Raw genomic sequence first — 15,531 nt, forward strand, 5'->3', positions numbered from 1 at the left:
CAACTAATTGTCTCCATTTTTTTTGTGTTGTGTTTTTGTTTTGTTTTTTATAAGCTGGAATGTCTTTATTTCACCTTCTTAAAGCATATAAGATCCTTAGTTAGAAAATGTTTTCTTTCAGTTATTTAAATGTCATCCCACTGCCTTATGGCCTACTTGATTTCTGATGAGCAGAACTGATCTTATTAGAGTTCCATCACATGGGAAGAGTCATGTTCCTCTCACTCCTTTAAGATTTTGTCTTTGTCTTTCAACGTCTTCAATGAATGTGTCTGGATATGGCCCTCTTTGTGTTTATCCTACTTGGAATAGACTGGTTGCCTGGGGCACATACAGAAATCTGTCATTAGATAAATCGCACTAGGAAGCAACAATCAAAAGACTGTGCTTTAGCTCTGGCCAGGTAACTCAGTTGTTTAGAGCAAAAGGTAGCAAACGGAAACACCATTGCTCACCTAGATCTTCTTTATCCCTTTTTACAACTACATAATACTCCATTGTGTGGCTATACAATGGTCTACTCAACCTGTCCTCCGTTGATGGACATTTTGGTAGTGTTTTCTATTAGTTTTCTGTTGCTGCATAACAAATTGCCACAAACTTAGAAACTTAAAACAACAAAAATGCATTACCTCACAGTTTCCTAGGTCAGCAGTCTGGACAGGTTATCTGAGTCTTCTCCTCAGCACCCATCAGGCTGAAATCAACGTGGGGGCCACGGCTGTGACCTCAGGTGAAGCTCAGAGTCCTCTTCCAAGTTCACTGGTTGATGAGGAATTCAGTTACTTGTGGTTGAAATCCAAGTCTCCATTTTCTCGCTCTGTCAGCTGAGCCTCAGAAGCTAAAGGCCTTCCTCAGGTCTTTATCCTGGACCTTCACATAGGGTAGCCATCTCACATCTCCAAAGCCATCAAGAGAATCTCTTTTTAACGGAGTCACATAAGCCCAACCAGTGGGACTCAGTGGTTGACACTGACCTATGAACCAGAAGGTCACGGTTTGATTCCCAGTCAGAGGACATGCCCAAGTTTTGGGCTCTATCTCCAGTAGGGGGCATTCAGGAGGCAGTTGATCAGTGATTCTCTCTAATCATTCATGTTTCTATCTCTCTCTCCTTCCCTCTTCCTCTCAAAAATCAATAAAAATACATTTTTTAAAAATATAAAGGACTCTCATGAGTAGGTCAGGCCCACTCAGCATAATCTTTAATTAACTCAAAATCAAGTAATTAGGGACCTGAATTACATCTGAATTTGCTATATAATATAGCCTAATCCTAAGAGTAATATCTGATCATATTCACAGATTCTGTTTGTATTCAAGGAGGGGGTTACACAAGGCATGAGTGGGGGAGAGGGAGGTTGAGAATCTTGGCTCTTAGAATTCTGCCTACCACATTCAGCATTACAAGCAATGCCACAATGAGTAGCTCTGTGCATATGTCATTTTGTACATTTGCCAATGTATCTTTGACGCTGATTCCTAGAAGAATTATGCATGTGTAATTCTGCCAAACTTTCCTCCCAGGAGTCAGGCACTGTTGCATTCCCATTAGCAATGTAAAAAGAGCAAGTTTCCCAAGAGCTTTGCTAATACACTGTGTTGTCAAACTTTTAGGTTTTGCCAATTTGATTGGTAATAAATGGTATCTTACCACAACTTAAATTTGTATTATATTATGAGAGAGTTTAAGTGTGTTTTCATATGTTAAGGAACACTTTGAGTGTGATGTGTTCAAACTCTTTGGATGATGGAGATGAGAAAGAAAATTGGGCTTTGGGGAAAGTATGAGAAGACACTGGCTTTTTAAAAAGTTCATGAAACTTCTGCATCGTCCCCCCAAAAATGTATTTAAAAATACCCATGCCTACTGTTATGCACAATTTATGTTATTGCTTTGAATGTTTATCACTTTCACATAGGCAACATAGAAAAAGAAACACTTTTTATAAAAAAAATAATTTCTCTCAATATTATATACTAGTGGCCCGTTGCACGAAATTTGTGCATGGGGGAGGGGTTGTTCCTCGGCCTGGCCTGCACCCTCTCCAATCTGGGACCCCTCAAAGGATGTCCTACTGCCGGTTTACAGGGATCAGGCCTAAACTGGCAGTCGGACATTCCTCTCGCAATCCGGGACTGCTGGCTCCTAACTGCTCACCTGCCTGCCAGCCTGCCTGATTGCCCCTAACCACACTCTGCCTTCTGGCCTGCTGGCCCCCAACTGCCTGCCACCGCTGGCCTGATCAACCCCAACTGCACCCCCTGCTGGCCTGCTCACTCCCACCTTCCCTCCCCGCTGGCCTGCTTGCCCCCAACTGTCCCCTTGCTGGTCTGCTCACTCTAAACTGCTCCCCCCGCTGTCCTGATCACCTCCAACTGACCCCCACTGATGGCCTGCTTGCCCCCAAATGGTCCCCCTGCTGGTCTGCTTACCCACAATGGCCCTGCCCCTTTCAGCCTGATCACCCACAACTGCCCTCCCTTCTTTGGCCTCTAACTGCCTCTACCTCGGCCCTGCCACCATGGCTTTGTCCAGAAGAATGTCCAGAAGGTCTCCTGTAAGGTCTCCCAGCCTAATTAGCATATTACCCTTTTATTAGTATAGACTAGAGGCCCAGTGCACAAAAATTTGTGCACTCGTGGGGGAGGGAGGGGTCCCTCAGCCTGGCCTGTGCCCTCTCGCAGTCTGGGACCCCTCGGGAGATAACGACCTGCTGGCTTAGGCCTGCTCCCGGGTGGCAGAGGCAGGCCCAATCCCTAGGTGCAGCCCCTGGTCAGGCTCAGAGCAGGGCCGATTAGGGAGTTGGGGCGCCGCCCCCTGTCATGTACAGAGCAGGGCGGATTGGGAGGTTGTGATGCCACCCTCAGTCACGCTCAGGGTAGGGCCGATTGGGGGGTTGGGGCCCCGCCCCCTGTCACACACAGAGCCGCAGGGCGATCAGGGGATTTGGGCACTGCCCGCTGTCACACTGATCCCGGTGCCTGGAGGCCTCGTGGCTCCGCTGATCCCGGTGCTGGGAGGCATATTACCCTTTTACTATACAGAATAGAGGCCTGGTGCATGGGTGGGGGCTGGCTGGTTTGCCCTGAAGGATGTCCTGGATCAGGGTGGGGGTCCCCACTGGGGTGCCTGGCCAGCCTGGATGAGGGGATGATGGCTGTTTTCAGGCTGACGGGTGACTGAAGCTCCCAACTGCTCCTTTTTTTCTTTTTTTTATTCTGGGCCAGCTTTAGCTCTGGCCCCATCTCTGAGGCCTCTGCTGCTGAAAGAAGGTATCTGGTTTGTTTAGGTTCTATAATCGAAACAATGTATAACTCCAGCTCTGAGATGCCAGCTCGCTGAAAGTTGGTTTCTGGGGTTTTGTTTAGCTTCTATATTTGTTACAATGTTTCTTAAACTGCGGGCTCAGAGGCCAGCAAGGCAGGCAGGGAACATTGGAGTCCTCCATCACTGAAGCAAGCAAGCCTCATGTTAGTTTCAAGCTGCCTGGCTGCCGGCCGCCATCTTGGCTGGCAGTTAATTTGCATATCTCGCTGATTAGCCAATGGGAAGGGTAGCGGTCGTACGCCAATTACCGTGTTTCTCTTTTATTAGATAGGATAGAGGCCTGATGCACGGGTGGGGCTGGCTGGTTTGCCCTGAAGGGTGTCCTGGATCAGGGTGGGGGTACCCTTGGGGTGTGGGGTGGCCTGGGCGAGGGGCCTGTGGTGGTTTTCAGGCCGGCCATGCCCCCATGGGGTGAGGGTCCCTGCTGAGGGAGGGTGTGGACAGCCTGGGTGAGGGACTGAGGGCTGTTTTCAAGCTGGCCACACCCCCTTCAGGGTGGGGGTCCCCTCTGGAGTGCCTGGCCAGCCTGGGTTAGGGGATGATGACTGTTTTCAGGCTGGCCAAGCCCCCCAGCGGGGACTCTCACCCCATGAGGGTGTGGCCAGCCTGGGTGAGGGGCTGATGATGTTTTGCAGGCTGGCCACAGCCCCTTCAGAGTGGGGGTCCCCACTGGGGTGCCTGGCCAGCCTGGGTGAGGGGCCAAGGGCCATTTTCAGGCTGGCCACACCCCCTTTAGGGTGGGGGGTCCTGTTGGGGTGCCTGGCCAGTCTGAGTGAGAGGCTGATGGCTGTTTGCAGGCTGGCCAAGCCCCCCAGCAGGGACCCGCACCCCATGAGGGTGTTGCCATCCTGGGTGAGGGGCTGATGGCTGTTTGCAGGCTGGCCACAGCCCCCAGCCACCCAAGCTCCCAGTGGAGGCTGGCTAGAAGCAGGTATCTGGGATTTATTTATCTTCTATAATTGAAACTTTGTTGCTTTGAGCAGAGGCCACAGCCGGCCAGGGCAGGCAGGAAGCTTGGCTTCCTCCATCGCCAGGGCAACCAAGCCTCCTGCTTGCTCCAGCCCTGTGGCTGCCAGCCACCATCTTGGTTGGGTTAATTTGCTTATAGTAACACTGACTGTCTGGTGGGCGTGGCTTGGGGTGTAGCAGAAGTGCAGTCAATTTGCATGTTTCTGTTTTATTGATTAGATAATTGTAATTTCCTTTTTCTTTTGACTTCTCAGCATAGTACTCCCATATTAACCCCAGGGATTGCTCAAGCTTACTATTCACCATGGAAGCCACAAATTTCGGGTCCCAGCCCCCTGACAGTTAGGGCATGGACTCCAGGAAGATTTGACCAGTTTAGTGCAGCAGCCTGACATTGCCCATTTGAGAGACAGGAACAGTAGCAAATGTGTGCAATTTCAGTTCCTTTGGCAGCGTGGTGAACACTGAGGTGCCCTGGAAGCTGTAAAGGCAGCAATGCCTCCCTGAGTTGGGTCATGGAGTGCAGTCGTGGCCATGGCTCTGACTGCATAGTCTACCACTGTTCCTGCTGATTTATGAGGCTTGGTCATCAGTCCTCCTGGACACTCTGGGAACAATACCACATGTTTTCAATAAAATCCTCTTCTTCTTTATCAGCCTTGACTGGTACATTCTCTCTCTCCCTCTCTCTCTCTCTCTCTCCCCTCTGCCCCCTCTTTTTCTTGAAGAATTAATGGCAACTTCTTGAGAACATGAAATAAATCAAAAATTGTTCAAATGAAATGAAAATTAGCTTGATGACTGCTCAGAAATGAGAACTCTGAAGTTATCTGGCAAGGATAAGACATTAAAATTACAGTGATCTTTGACATAACACACTTGTCAGCTTCAACAGTCAACTTGCTTCCATTTCTGGTTTTGAGTAACTGCTTAATCACAAGGAGGCGAGCTATTATAACTCTCAAGTCAGCTGGAGGTCTCCCTGCCCCCTGGATCTTTGCATAAAATTTCCTTGTGCTTAATAATTTCATAGCTCAGGAAATCCAAAGCCCCATCTCAAGGTTCCTGCTGATACTGCAGCCCCTGGCATCTGCCTGGCCTCACTTCTAAGTTCTGATGTCTTCACATCCTGCCTTATTCCACCCCACAATGAGGCCAGCTTAGTCCCTTCTCACACAGCTTTTGAGATCTTAATAGATTTGATTGATTTTCAGGGAAGGGGATAGGGGAAGGGTTCCACAGAAGGGTCATATCAAGCAATGACATGCAATGCTGTACCATTTTGTTGGCTCTAAGTTTTTCTCTTTCTAAAGCAGTTTGGGCCAATCTGTAAACTTTGGGACTCACTGAGGTCTAGGCACCAAGGGGCTCCTTTTTGTCCCAGTGATAATCTTTGTAACTTGTTTTTGTTGTTCTTGTACCACTCCTCATACTGACCTTCCACAGTCTGCCAGAGGCAGCCAATTTGCCTTGAAAAAAAATTACAATTATAAAGGCAGGCATAAAAAACAAAGAACATAGTGTAGGTTTTTGGTTTTCTGTTGGATTTCTGGTCTTATTCACCTTTCGATTTCTGTTTTACATCTATAGTGGGCTGCTAAGTGGAAACAGGAAAGCCTTGAGGAAAACAGGGCATGGAATTAATCATCATAATTTATTAGAAAGAAAACTGAAGGAGAGGCGGACAAGTCCACCCTCAAATCTCCATGGGAACTACTGTAAGTGAGGGTTACCTGAGCAAGGAGGTGAGAGGGAGAGGGCGTGTACTAGAGCATCACTTGAGGGGAGGCGGGAGGAAGAGCAGAGTCCCACCAAGGGGAGTCCTATCTCTAAAGTGCCTTCTGCAGGGAGCCCAGTGCAACCTAAGTCAATGCCCACCCACCACCCACAGCCCTGCCAGTAACTCCACCGAGAGGCTATGTTAGCTTTCTTCCCATCGCTGACTGGGAAATAAGCTCACTTATGGGTCATCCACCAACAGGACATTTATCTCAACTCCCCCATCCAAAATGTGTCATCTAGACACTTCATTTTTCAAAAGCTCAGGATTTGCAAAAGTACCTCAAAGAGGGAGCTGGAAGTATGGAGGGGCAAGTCACCATGTCCAGCATTTGGGTAAAACAGGGCAGTGAAAAAATCTGTCCCAGTGACACATTTATTGAAGTATAATTCCCAGCAAAGAGAATTATTTCTAAGAGGAGTTTTGTGGCCAGATCTGAACATTATAGCATTTTCTCTGTAGTAAATGGAATCAAAACTACCATCACTGGATTTGCCAAATTAAAACAATCTTGTGTCAAGCAACACCAGGATTCCCCAGGACTCTAAATTGACCATAAATTAGTCAAGTCATCTTTTCTGTCCTCACATCAATGATGGTACGTGTAGTAGTCAGGATTCTCCAGAGAAATGGAACCAAAAGGAGATAGAGATAGAGAGATAGTGATAGAGAGAGGTAGATAGAGATTGAGATGAGAGAGAGAGAGAGAGAAATGGTGATAGAGAGATACAAATATGAATAGAGATACAGATACGGATAGAGATACAGATACATAGATAGATAGTAAGACATTGGCTTACATGATTATGGAGGCTGGCGAGTCCCCGGATATTTAATGGTGTACTTCCAGTTCAAAGGCCAGCAGGTTTGAGATCCAGGAAGCATCAATGTTTCTATTTAAGTTCAAAGGCAGAAAAAAAAGGCAATAGTCCTGTTAGAAGGCAGTTAGGCAGGAAGAACTCTGTCTTATTCAAGGGAGGGTTCGATTTTTTTTTTTTCATTAGATGAGGCCCACCCATAGTAGGGAGGGCAGTCTGCTTCACTCACTCAACTTTCATGTTAACCTCAATCTCACATAAACACTCAGAATGATATTTGGCCAAGTGTCTTGGTACATCATGGTCCAATCAAGTTAGATACATAAAATTATCACAATATCTTTAGCAAAGTCCAAATCATTGATGCTACCTTTATCATCAAGGAAGAATTTCAAATCCAAATTCCGACTTTAAGGTTACCTACCCAAAATAACTTTCAAACAAACTCGACCATATTGCCAGGAACCTATATAATGCATCCCCATTTTCAGACTACAAAAGTACATCTTTTCCAGCATCATTAAACTCACATACTTGGCCATCTCCAGCAGCACCTGGTCAAAGACTTTGCAGTTTTTCAGGGGCACCCATAATTGTCACTGCAGAACCTTGAATCAAAAGATTTACTCAAATATGCAACCAAAAATATTTGCCCGGTAAGCCAGGCCATAGATGAACTACTCCCATGCCAAATCTATTCTAAGAGTAGATTTAATTTCTTTTTCTCTCAAAAGAAACTTCCATCTGATATCCAACGCTAGTTTCCAGATTCACTCTTGGGAAACCAATAAATGATATAATAGAGAAGAACTTCGTGTCTGCTCCCATTTCTTGACAAAATCTCCTGAAAAGATGCTAGCTAGGAATCTGACACCTTTCCAAGCAGTAAGCACAAACTCTCTCGGGATTTCTGACAGGATTCTGATGCCAACACATGTCCATGTCAGAAGCAGTAAGTCCCTCCGACATGTCACCCTGCAGGAAAGCCAAGCGCAGGGCCAGGCATCCAGGGACCCATCTGTACACGGGGTACCGCGATTTCTCTTGCAGGCAAAGCTTTGTTTGGCTCTGAAACACTGCACTCTTGAAGCTGTTGACAACCTTTCCAATTTCCAAAAGAGAAATGGGACTTTGATGGCATCAATGTGCACCTAACAGACAAAAAGCAGGAGCTGGCTGCACTAAAAAAAAATAAATAAATAAATAAATAAATAAATAAAAAGAACAGAACATTGTTAGTCTTATTAAACAATCTATGGAGGCAGCTCCACGATCAGCTGTGGAATATCAAGAGAAATGTCGGCAGTTACACAGTGAGTGAGTCACATCATTTAGGAAAGACACTGCCTCAATCACCTTCCCCTGCTCCCAGCTACTCCCAGCCTGACCATCCGCAGGGCCCGTGGCCTCATCAGGACCTCTCTGGACGCGTGTGGCTTCTTTCCTTCTCTGGTGCAGTTAGCATCCTAGGAGGATGCAAAGTTTTTGTTTTGGGTCAACTCCAAGTATTTATAAAATCCTAATCATTTCACATCAAGACTTTTTCCTGAGACCTTCCAGTGCATTTCAGGATGGTCAGACACAAAGAGTTGCCTAGTTTTATTGGATTTTGGATCTCATTGGCACATGGAAAGCACGCTAGCATTTGTGTTGGTGATAAAAGAGGAAGCAAATTAAATATATAGGGTTGTCCCCAAAAATGTATGCACACTTTAACCGCAGGTAACTCACTTAATTTTCACTCCTTTTCAGGTTTAACTGATTTAAAATAATGGCTGAAACCAGACTAAGCTTTGAACAAAGAAAATGTATCCTAAAGTGCCACTAGACTTTTTTTATGGGGATACATAAAAGATAACATTTATGGTACCAAACCAGCAACAGTAGATGAATTGAGGGCACACAAATACTGAACGAAATGATGCTTGATGTTTGTGATTCCATTGCTTCGTGTTATCAGCAGTGCCTGGGCCAGAATGATCATCAATTTGCAAGCAGGTATTGATTCATTTCTGTAGGTTCTTTTACATTTTGAAAATGAGCTGTATGTTAATAAGCACTGACTCTATCATCATTCCAAGTGCCTACACATTTTTTGAGATGCCTGTGTATCTCACCATTGACCCATATAAGTGTCTCAGGTACAAAGCATGGCCTCCCCTCTCGTCCCTGCCTGGCTGACCAAGGGAGGGGAACTTTCTGTCATGGCCCAGGCACTGCTCCTCCTGCCCCCTCAGGTTTCCGAACAGCTCATAGAACAGCAGACATGCCCTGTTCCCATGCACCTGGGTACTCCCATTCCTCATACTCATCCTCTATAAAGAGAGGAGGGGAGCCCTAGCCAGTTTAGCTCAGTGGATAGAGCACCAGCCCATGGACTGAGGGTCCAGGGTTTGACTCCAGTCAAGGGCATGCACCTCTCTCTTTCTCTGTCTCTTCCTCTTCCCTTCCACTTTCTCTATAAATCAATGGGAAATATCCTTGGGTGAGTATTAAAAAGAATACAAGAGGGGAGGACAGTTAAGGATTGACCATTGGCCTACATTTTACTAGCGGGCTTTTTTCTGAAAGGCTTGCAGCTATTTTCTGATGCTTCTCATCCATGTTGTTTCTTTTATCTAATTAACTAGTGGCCCGGTGCACAGATTCGTGCAAGGAGCTTGTCCTTCGCAGCCCCAGCTTCGTCCAGAAGGTCGTCCAGAAGGATGTCTGGTCTAATCTGCTTTTATTATTATAGATATGGCCCTGGTTCTTTGGAGCAAATCCACAACATTCTGTGTGTCCCAGCAGTTTCTCCTAACACTGGGAAGATAAGTCCGGTTAAATCTTCTCCTCAGGCCCACCCATCTTCATTTCAAAAAAGCTTACTGGGGCCTTCTGGGCTTGGTAGCTCTCTTGTCCACTGAGCTTCCCTGAAGAGCTTGAAATAGACCTATCGGTCAAGGGTTCAGTCAGAAAAGTAGAAAGCACTTTTACTTAAAATAGAAGAAATGAATGCAGGGAATTAGGCTGCAATATCGTTGGAAGGCCTGAAGAGACTGGAAGGGAAGGAGGTTTTACCAGAAATCAGCACTGACAGGAAGCCAGGCTGTTCTGCCCTAAGCAGTGGCCTTGGGACGGGCCCTCCCTGGCTCTTGTAATTCCCCCACAAAACTCTGACACGATCCCCTAGAAAGGCTGGGAGGGTTGGATAGACAGGCCTCCCTTCCCCCTTAGCAAGTCAGTGGCCCAGGGCTGGCTCACAGGCAGCCCAGGCATGTTCAGAGACTTTTCTGAAAGAGGTCACAACAGAAGATCTAGTTGATGTAGGTGCTTCTTCAAGCCCCTTCATTAAAAATATCTTCCTGTGGGAAGACTTCTCACCTCCTGGGTTCTTCTCCTGTCTCCCCTCACAATGTCCCAAGAAAGGGTTTTATGGTGTTGACTATCTTCTACCTCAACCAAAGACATGGTTATGCACTCACCTCCCAAACTCTTAGAAGAGGATGAGTTTCAGTCCTGCCGATAAATGAGTACCCATCTTCTAATTCAGTGGTTCTCAACCTTCCTAATGTCACAACCCTTTAATACAGTTCCTCATGTTGTGGTGACCCCCAATTTCATTGTTACAAATTGAACATAATTAAAGCATAGTGATTAATCACAAAAACAATATGTAATTATATATGTGTTTTCCGATGGTCTTAGGCGACCCCTGTCAAAGGGTCGTTCAACCCCCAAAGGGGTCACGACCCACAGGTTGAGAACCTCTGTTCTAATTTAAGGTCTCAACAGTGAGAGTTGTGGTCCTTCTGGTTCCTTTCACATTTGACCTAGAAAACAGCTCTCTGCTCCCAGCCAGCGTAGCTCAGTGATTGAATTTTGACCTATGAACCAGAAGGTCATGGTTCGATTCCCGATCAAGGCACATGCCCAGGTTGCATGCTCGATCCCCAGTGTAGGGTGTGCGGGAGGCAGCTGATCAATGATTCTCTCTCATCATTAATGTTTTTCTCTCTCTCCCTTCCCCTTTCTCTCTGAAATCAATAAAAATATTTTTTTAAATAGCCCCCTGGAAAGACTGATGCAAAGGTGCCTGAGGCTGCTCAGTCCATATCTGAAAAACGCCTTATTGCACCTTCATCTTCAGCATCCCAGGACACTCATGATCCCCCAGTGAAAGGTGTGGACTCTGGGCTCCCAGGGACAAGTTGGAACCGTGTTAAAACACCATTGTCACAATGTTCTAATTGGGAGCCACAAATTAGAGGCTCAAATGGGAGGAGGGGAAGGCATGCTTAGTACAATCCTTCTCAAACTCCTTTTGAAAGGTACTTAGTTCATTTGTATTTGAAAGACTAGACAGCATGCCTGAGGGAGGGACCCATGTGGCTTAGTTATCTATCTTCTTGGAAAAATCACTAAAAATTCTATAAAAAATAATTCCTGAATGCAGTCTACTCTACTCTATTCTTGTGGAGTAAACTTGGGAATTAATGATATGATAACCCCTGTCAACAGAAAACAAAACTGAGATGATAAGTGTTTCATTGGTAACTCTATGGTGCCATCTGTGCTGTAGAAACTGGAGCTTCTCATTGAAAAGATACTGGACATACACACTTTGGTCCAGAAGGGTTCTCTGAGTCAGTTTACTGAAAACCTGTGTTCATGAGCAAAGCTGCTGGGCACAGCCTCTGCCATCAGCAGGAGGAAATGAAGAAATATTTCACAGAGTTCATGTAATCATCTTTACCCCAGTTTTCACTTTATTGAAGTACACAATCCAATAACAATACCCTGTTTTAGTAAAGGAAACTGGGATTTAGGCAATGAATGATGACATCTAAAGAGAACAGGACCCTGATGCTGGTTTTCTCTCGGTTTCTTCGTTTTCTGGCACAGTGTGGCTGCAGTGGTGTTTCTAAAACACAGGCAGATGGCTAAGCCCAACACACTGCCCTTGCTGGGGCCAGCCAGTTAAATCCTTAGAAACACCACTTCTGTTCTATTCGTGTTTCTCTAAAATGGCATCCCGTTTGTGGTGGTAAATTGTTTTTAAATGATTGGTTCTCTGAAACCAACAATGCATGAATCCTCCTCGTGAAGACTGCTATTATTTTCCACTCCATCGGTCTCACTGTGGACGGTGGCGGCCGCGCGAAGGGTTCGGCAGGCTGGGAACCTGGTGAAGCCCAGCCCTCTGCACCTGGGCCCATTTCAGAGCCTTCATTTAAAGAGAGTCTGGTCGGACAGAAGAGGTTTGCTTCAAACGCCTTGTTGCGCTACAAGGCCAATAACCAGTCGGGCAGCGCCGAAAATAGGAACAGGGTTACAGGCCCCCAGACAGCTCATCAGAGAACCTGGATTAGTAAATTGGAAGTCACGCCCCTGAAGAAAGCAGGGCAGTAAGTGCTGCTGTAAAGGTGATTTAAAGGAACTCTCTGCTCCCCGGAGGGGGCTTAACGCTTCCCCTGCTTATTCACATGCGCTGCTGTGTAACAGAAATAAAGGAAACATAATGGTTAGAAGTCATTTGGGGACGAAATTACAAATCTCTCAAAATATGCGAGCGAAGGGTGTGAATAAACATGCCACTGTTTATGGGGTGTTAACATGCCACAGCTTTGCTAGACGTTAATTTAGGTCCAAGTGACAAAATTGTAAATGAAGTATCTATGCGTCTTTTCCCCCCTCACCTTACTGACTACCCACAAATATGGGAAAGGTGCCAACAGATTACAAAATTCAATCAGAAAGTATCACTAAAGGTGAAAGAAAATGAGATTTCATTTCATATTTAAAATAACAATGTTTGGCCCTAACATGTTTGGCTCAGTGGATAGAGCATCAGCCTGTGGACTAAAGGGTCCCAGGTTTGATTCCAGTCAAGGGCATGTACCTTGGTTGCGGGCATATCCCCAGTAGGGAGTGTGCAGGAGGCAGCTGATTGATGTTTCTAACTCTCTATCCCTCTCCCTTCCTCTCTGTAAAAAATCAATAAAATATATTTTAAAAAAATAAAAATAAAATAACAATGTTTGGCATTTAAGTGAAATTCTACCTTAGAATACAGTGGATGTTAAAAGAAGAAAAGCAAGCTCCCTTAGCTTGTGGAGGGGGTCAGATGGAGAATTTCTTCTATTCCTCAAAACATTCAGTATGATCACTGTACATCATTTTCTCCTATGTCACATGTCATGTATGGATTCGATTAAATTATAAATGTTAACATCATGTAAGAATTTTATAGAACCTGTAGGATTTCTACTTGATTGCTGTCATAAACATTTCGTATAACCCAAAGATTCTATACAACAAGTGAATAGAAAATGGTATTTCTTACCCAGGAAAATGCACTTGATCTGATAAAACGACGTCAGGTTACAGAATCACCAGATGGTTGTCCTAGAGTAGAGCCTGCTCTTCATCCTTAAAACAATGAAAAATAGATTAAAGAAATTTATCCATACTCTTTCCTTTCATAGAAAATGTCAGCTTTATCAGGTGCACTTCTCCGTGTTATGCCAAACTCAGCCAATCACCATCTTTGGGGGGGGGGGGGGGGGACATACATGCAATCAGTAACCCCTTGGTTGAGGTTCTGGAGACTGGACAGCAATTCAACCTGTCCCCACTGCCATCTTTGCCACTCCACATTTTACCTAAAACGATGATTAAATCCTGCATACTTAGACGGGTATTGGAATAAGTGTCTTGAAATGACCATCAGTGAACTTAAATTCTAGCAATTCCGAATCTGGCAATGCCTGCCAAACAGCCTGGACCCGAATCCTGAACATGACTTAACACCTTCGCTGCCGCGGGATCATCACTTACTCCTCTGAGCCTCAGCGTTGTTGTCTGTAAAAACGAGAGAACTATGTCAACAGTGGGCGTCATTGGGATAACAAGTCATCTACGCAAAGCGCCCAGCACCAGGCTGGCACGCGTCCTCGCTGCTCACTCGGCCACACCTGTTAAACCCTGGATGCTGTGGAAGCCAGACTCTCTCGTGTTTGCCAATGGCACATTGTCTTCTTTCACCATTAAAGAAATTATAAATTTTTTTTTAAAAGGAGGTGATTTTGCCCTCTCTTTTCCAGGTCGATTCCGCTGCTTGATCCCGTTTGGATTGGAAGGTATATTTCGTTTGCTGGGGCTGCTGTAACGAAGTACCACAAACAAGTGGCTGGGACCACAGAACCTCATGGTCACAGTTCTGGAGGCTAGGAGTCCAGGATCAGAGGTCAGCAAGTTTGTTTCCTTTCGAGGCTGTGAAGGGGAATCTGGCTCATGCCTCTACCTGGCTTCAGGGGCTTTGCTGGCCATCCTGGGTGTTCCTGGGTCTGCAGACCATCACCCCAATCTCTGCCCTTATTGTCACATGGCGTTCTCCCTGTGTCCAAATTTCCTTTTTATAAGGACGCTAGTAATATTGGATTAAAGCCCACCCTGCTCCAGATGCAACTAATTATATCTGCAAAGATCCTTTTTCCAAATAAGGTCACATTCTGAGGTGGGGGCAGGACTTCACATATGGCGAGGGGAGAAGGGCACAGTCCATTCTCTCACAGAGGTTGTGAGCCTCTCATCATTTCTGTGAACTTTCTGATAGACTCCAAAGGAAACAGGCAGGATCTAATTATAACTCTGGCTGTCAGCCGTTTTACGAGTACATAGCAACCAATTTGCGCTGGAGCCTGAATGTGTAGCACTATGGACACTCAGAGAAAGGATCGGACCTTCCTTCAGAACAGATCTTTCGTCTGATTTTTTTTAAGTGGAAACATCACAATTGGTGTCTTACATGTATTGTCCACTTTCTTCTATTGCAATTAATAGTTCAGCTAACGACCACTTCATTGGCAAGAAGGGGTTTCAGAAACCCTGCAGTGGGAAATAAGACTCGTGGCGCAGCTTGTCCAAAAGCCCCAGGATGGTCGTCAGCTGAAAGCGCAACCATGCTGATGTTGCTCAAAACAAGGGGGCTAAGCCCGGCGGGCGTGGCTCAGTGGTTGAGCCTCAACCTATGAACCAGGAGGTCGCAGTTTGATTCCTGATCAGGGCACATGCCCAGGTTGTGGGCTCAATCCCCAGTGTAGGGCGTGCAGGAGGCAGCTGAACAATGATTCTCTCTCATCATTGATGTTTCTCTGTCTCCCTCCCTCTCTGAAACCAATTAACAAACAAAAAAAGAATACATGGGCCCACGAAAATAATTTTTAAAAAAATTTAAAAAGGAGGGAGCCAGACTCTGAGGCCTGCAAGTGCTTTTGTCATGGCAAAATATTTTTATTGTGGTTTTCTGTTCCTATTATTTGAAGAGGTGGTCCACACCCAGAGATTTTGTTTTTGTTTTTAATGGGGGAGCACAGGATGCAGAAAAGGTTTGCAGTAAAAATAATGGAGTCCTCCCTCTGTGCCTCCCAGCCACAGGTTCCCCTGCCTGGAGGCAGCTGATGCTGCAGGGTCTTCAGGCCCCACAATTAAAAAGATGAATACAAGGAAACTCACACCACAGAATGCTGCTTCTGTGGACTGGCCTGCACCTGGCTTTTTTTCCTCTTTATCTTGTGTCTTGAGGACCCTGCCCTGTTTTATTTGCTGCATTTATGGTATTTCAGAGTCAGATTTCTCTTTGGTAGGAATTT

General features: G+C 45.7%; 1 long non-coding RNA gene across 3 annotated transcripts in view; it reads right to left on the reverse strand.

Annotated features, from left to right (window-relative positions):
- Positions 1–11,623: 11,623 nt before the first annotated feature.
- The window catches only part of LOC118677021, a 75,872-nt gene continuing 71,964 nt past the window's right edge, over positions 11,624–15,531 (reverse strand). The window contains exons 3-5 of one of the 3 annotated variants that reach the window (XR_004974295.1): positions 13,570–13,741; positions 13,224–13,309; positions 11,624–12,371 (exon numbers count right to left, since the gene is read on the reverse strand). This is a non-coding gene — a long non-coding RNA (uncharacterized LOC118677021). Of the gene's footprint in view, positions 12,372–13,223; positions 13,310–13,542; positions 13,742–15,531 lie in introns of all 3 variants that reach the window. The other 2 variants (XR_004974293.1, XR_004974294.1) reach the window with 2 other exon arrangements.

Source organism: Myotis myotis, unplaced genomic scaffold (genome assembly GCF_014108235.1).
Source record: "Myotis myotis isolate mMyoMyo1 unplaced genomic scaffold, mMyoMyo1.p scaffold_m19_p_2, whole genome shotgun sequence".
Classification (NCBI taxonomy): domain Eukaryota; kingdom Metazoa; phylum Chordata; class Mammalia; order Chiroptera; family Vespertilionidae; genus Myotis; species Myotis myotis.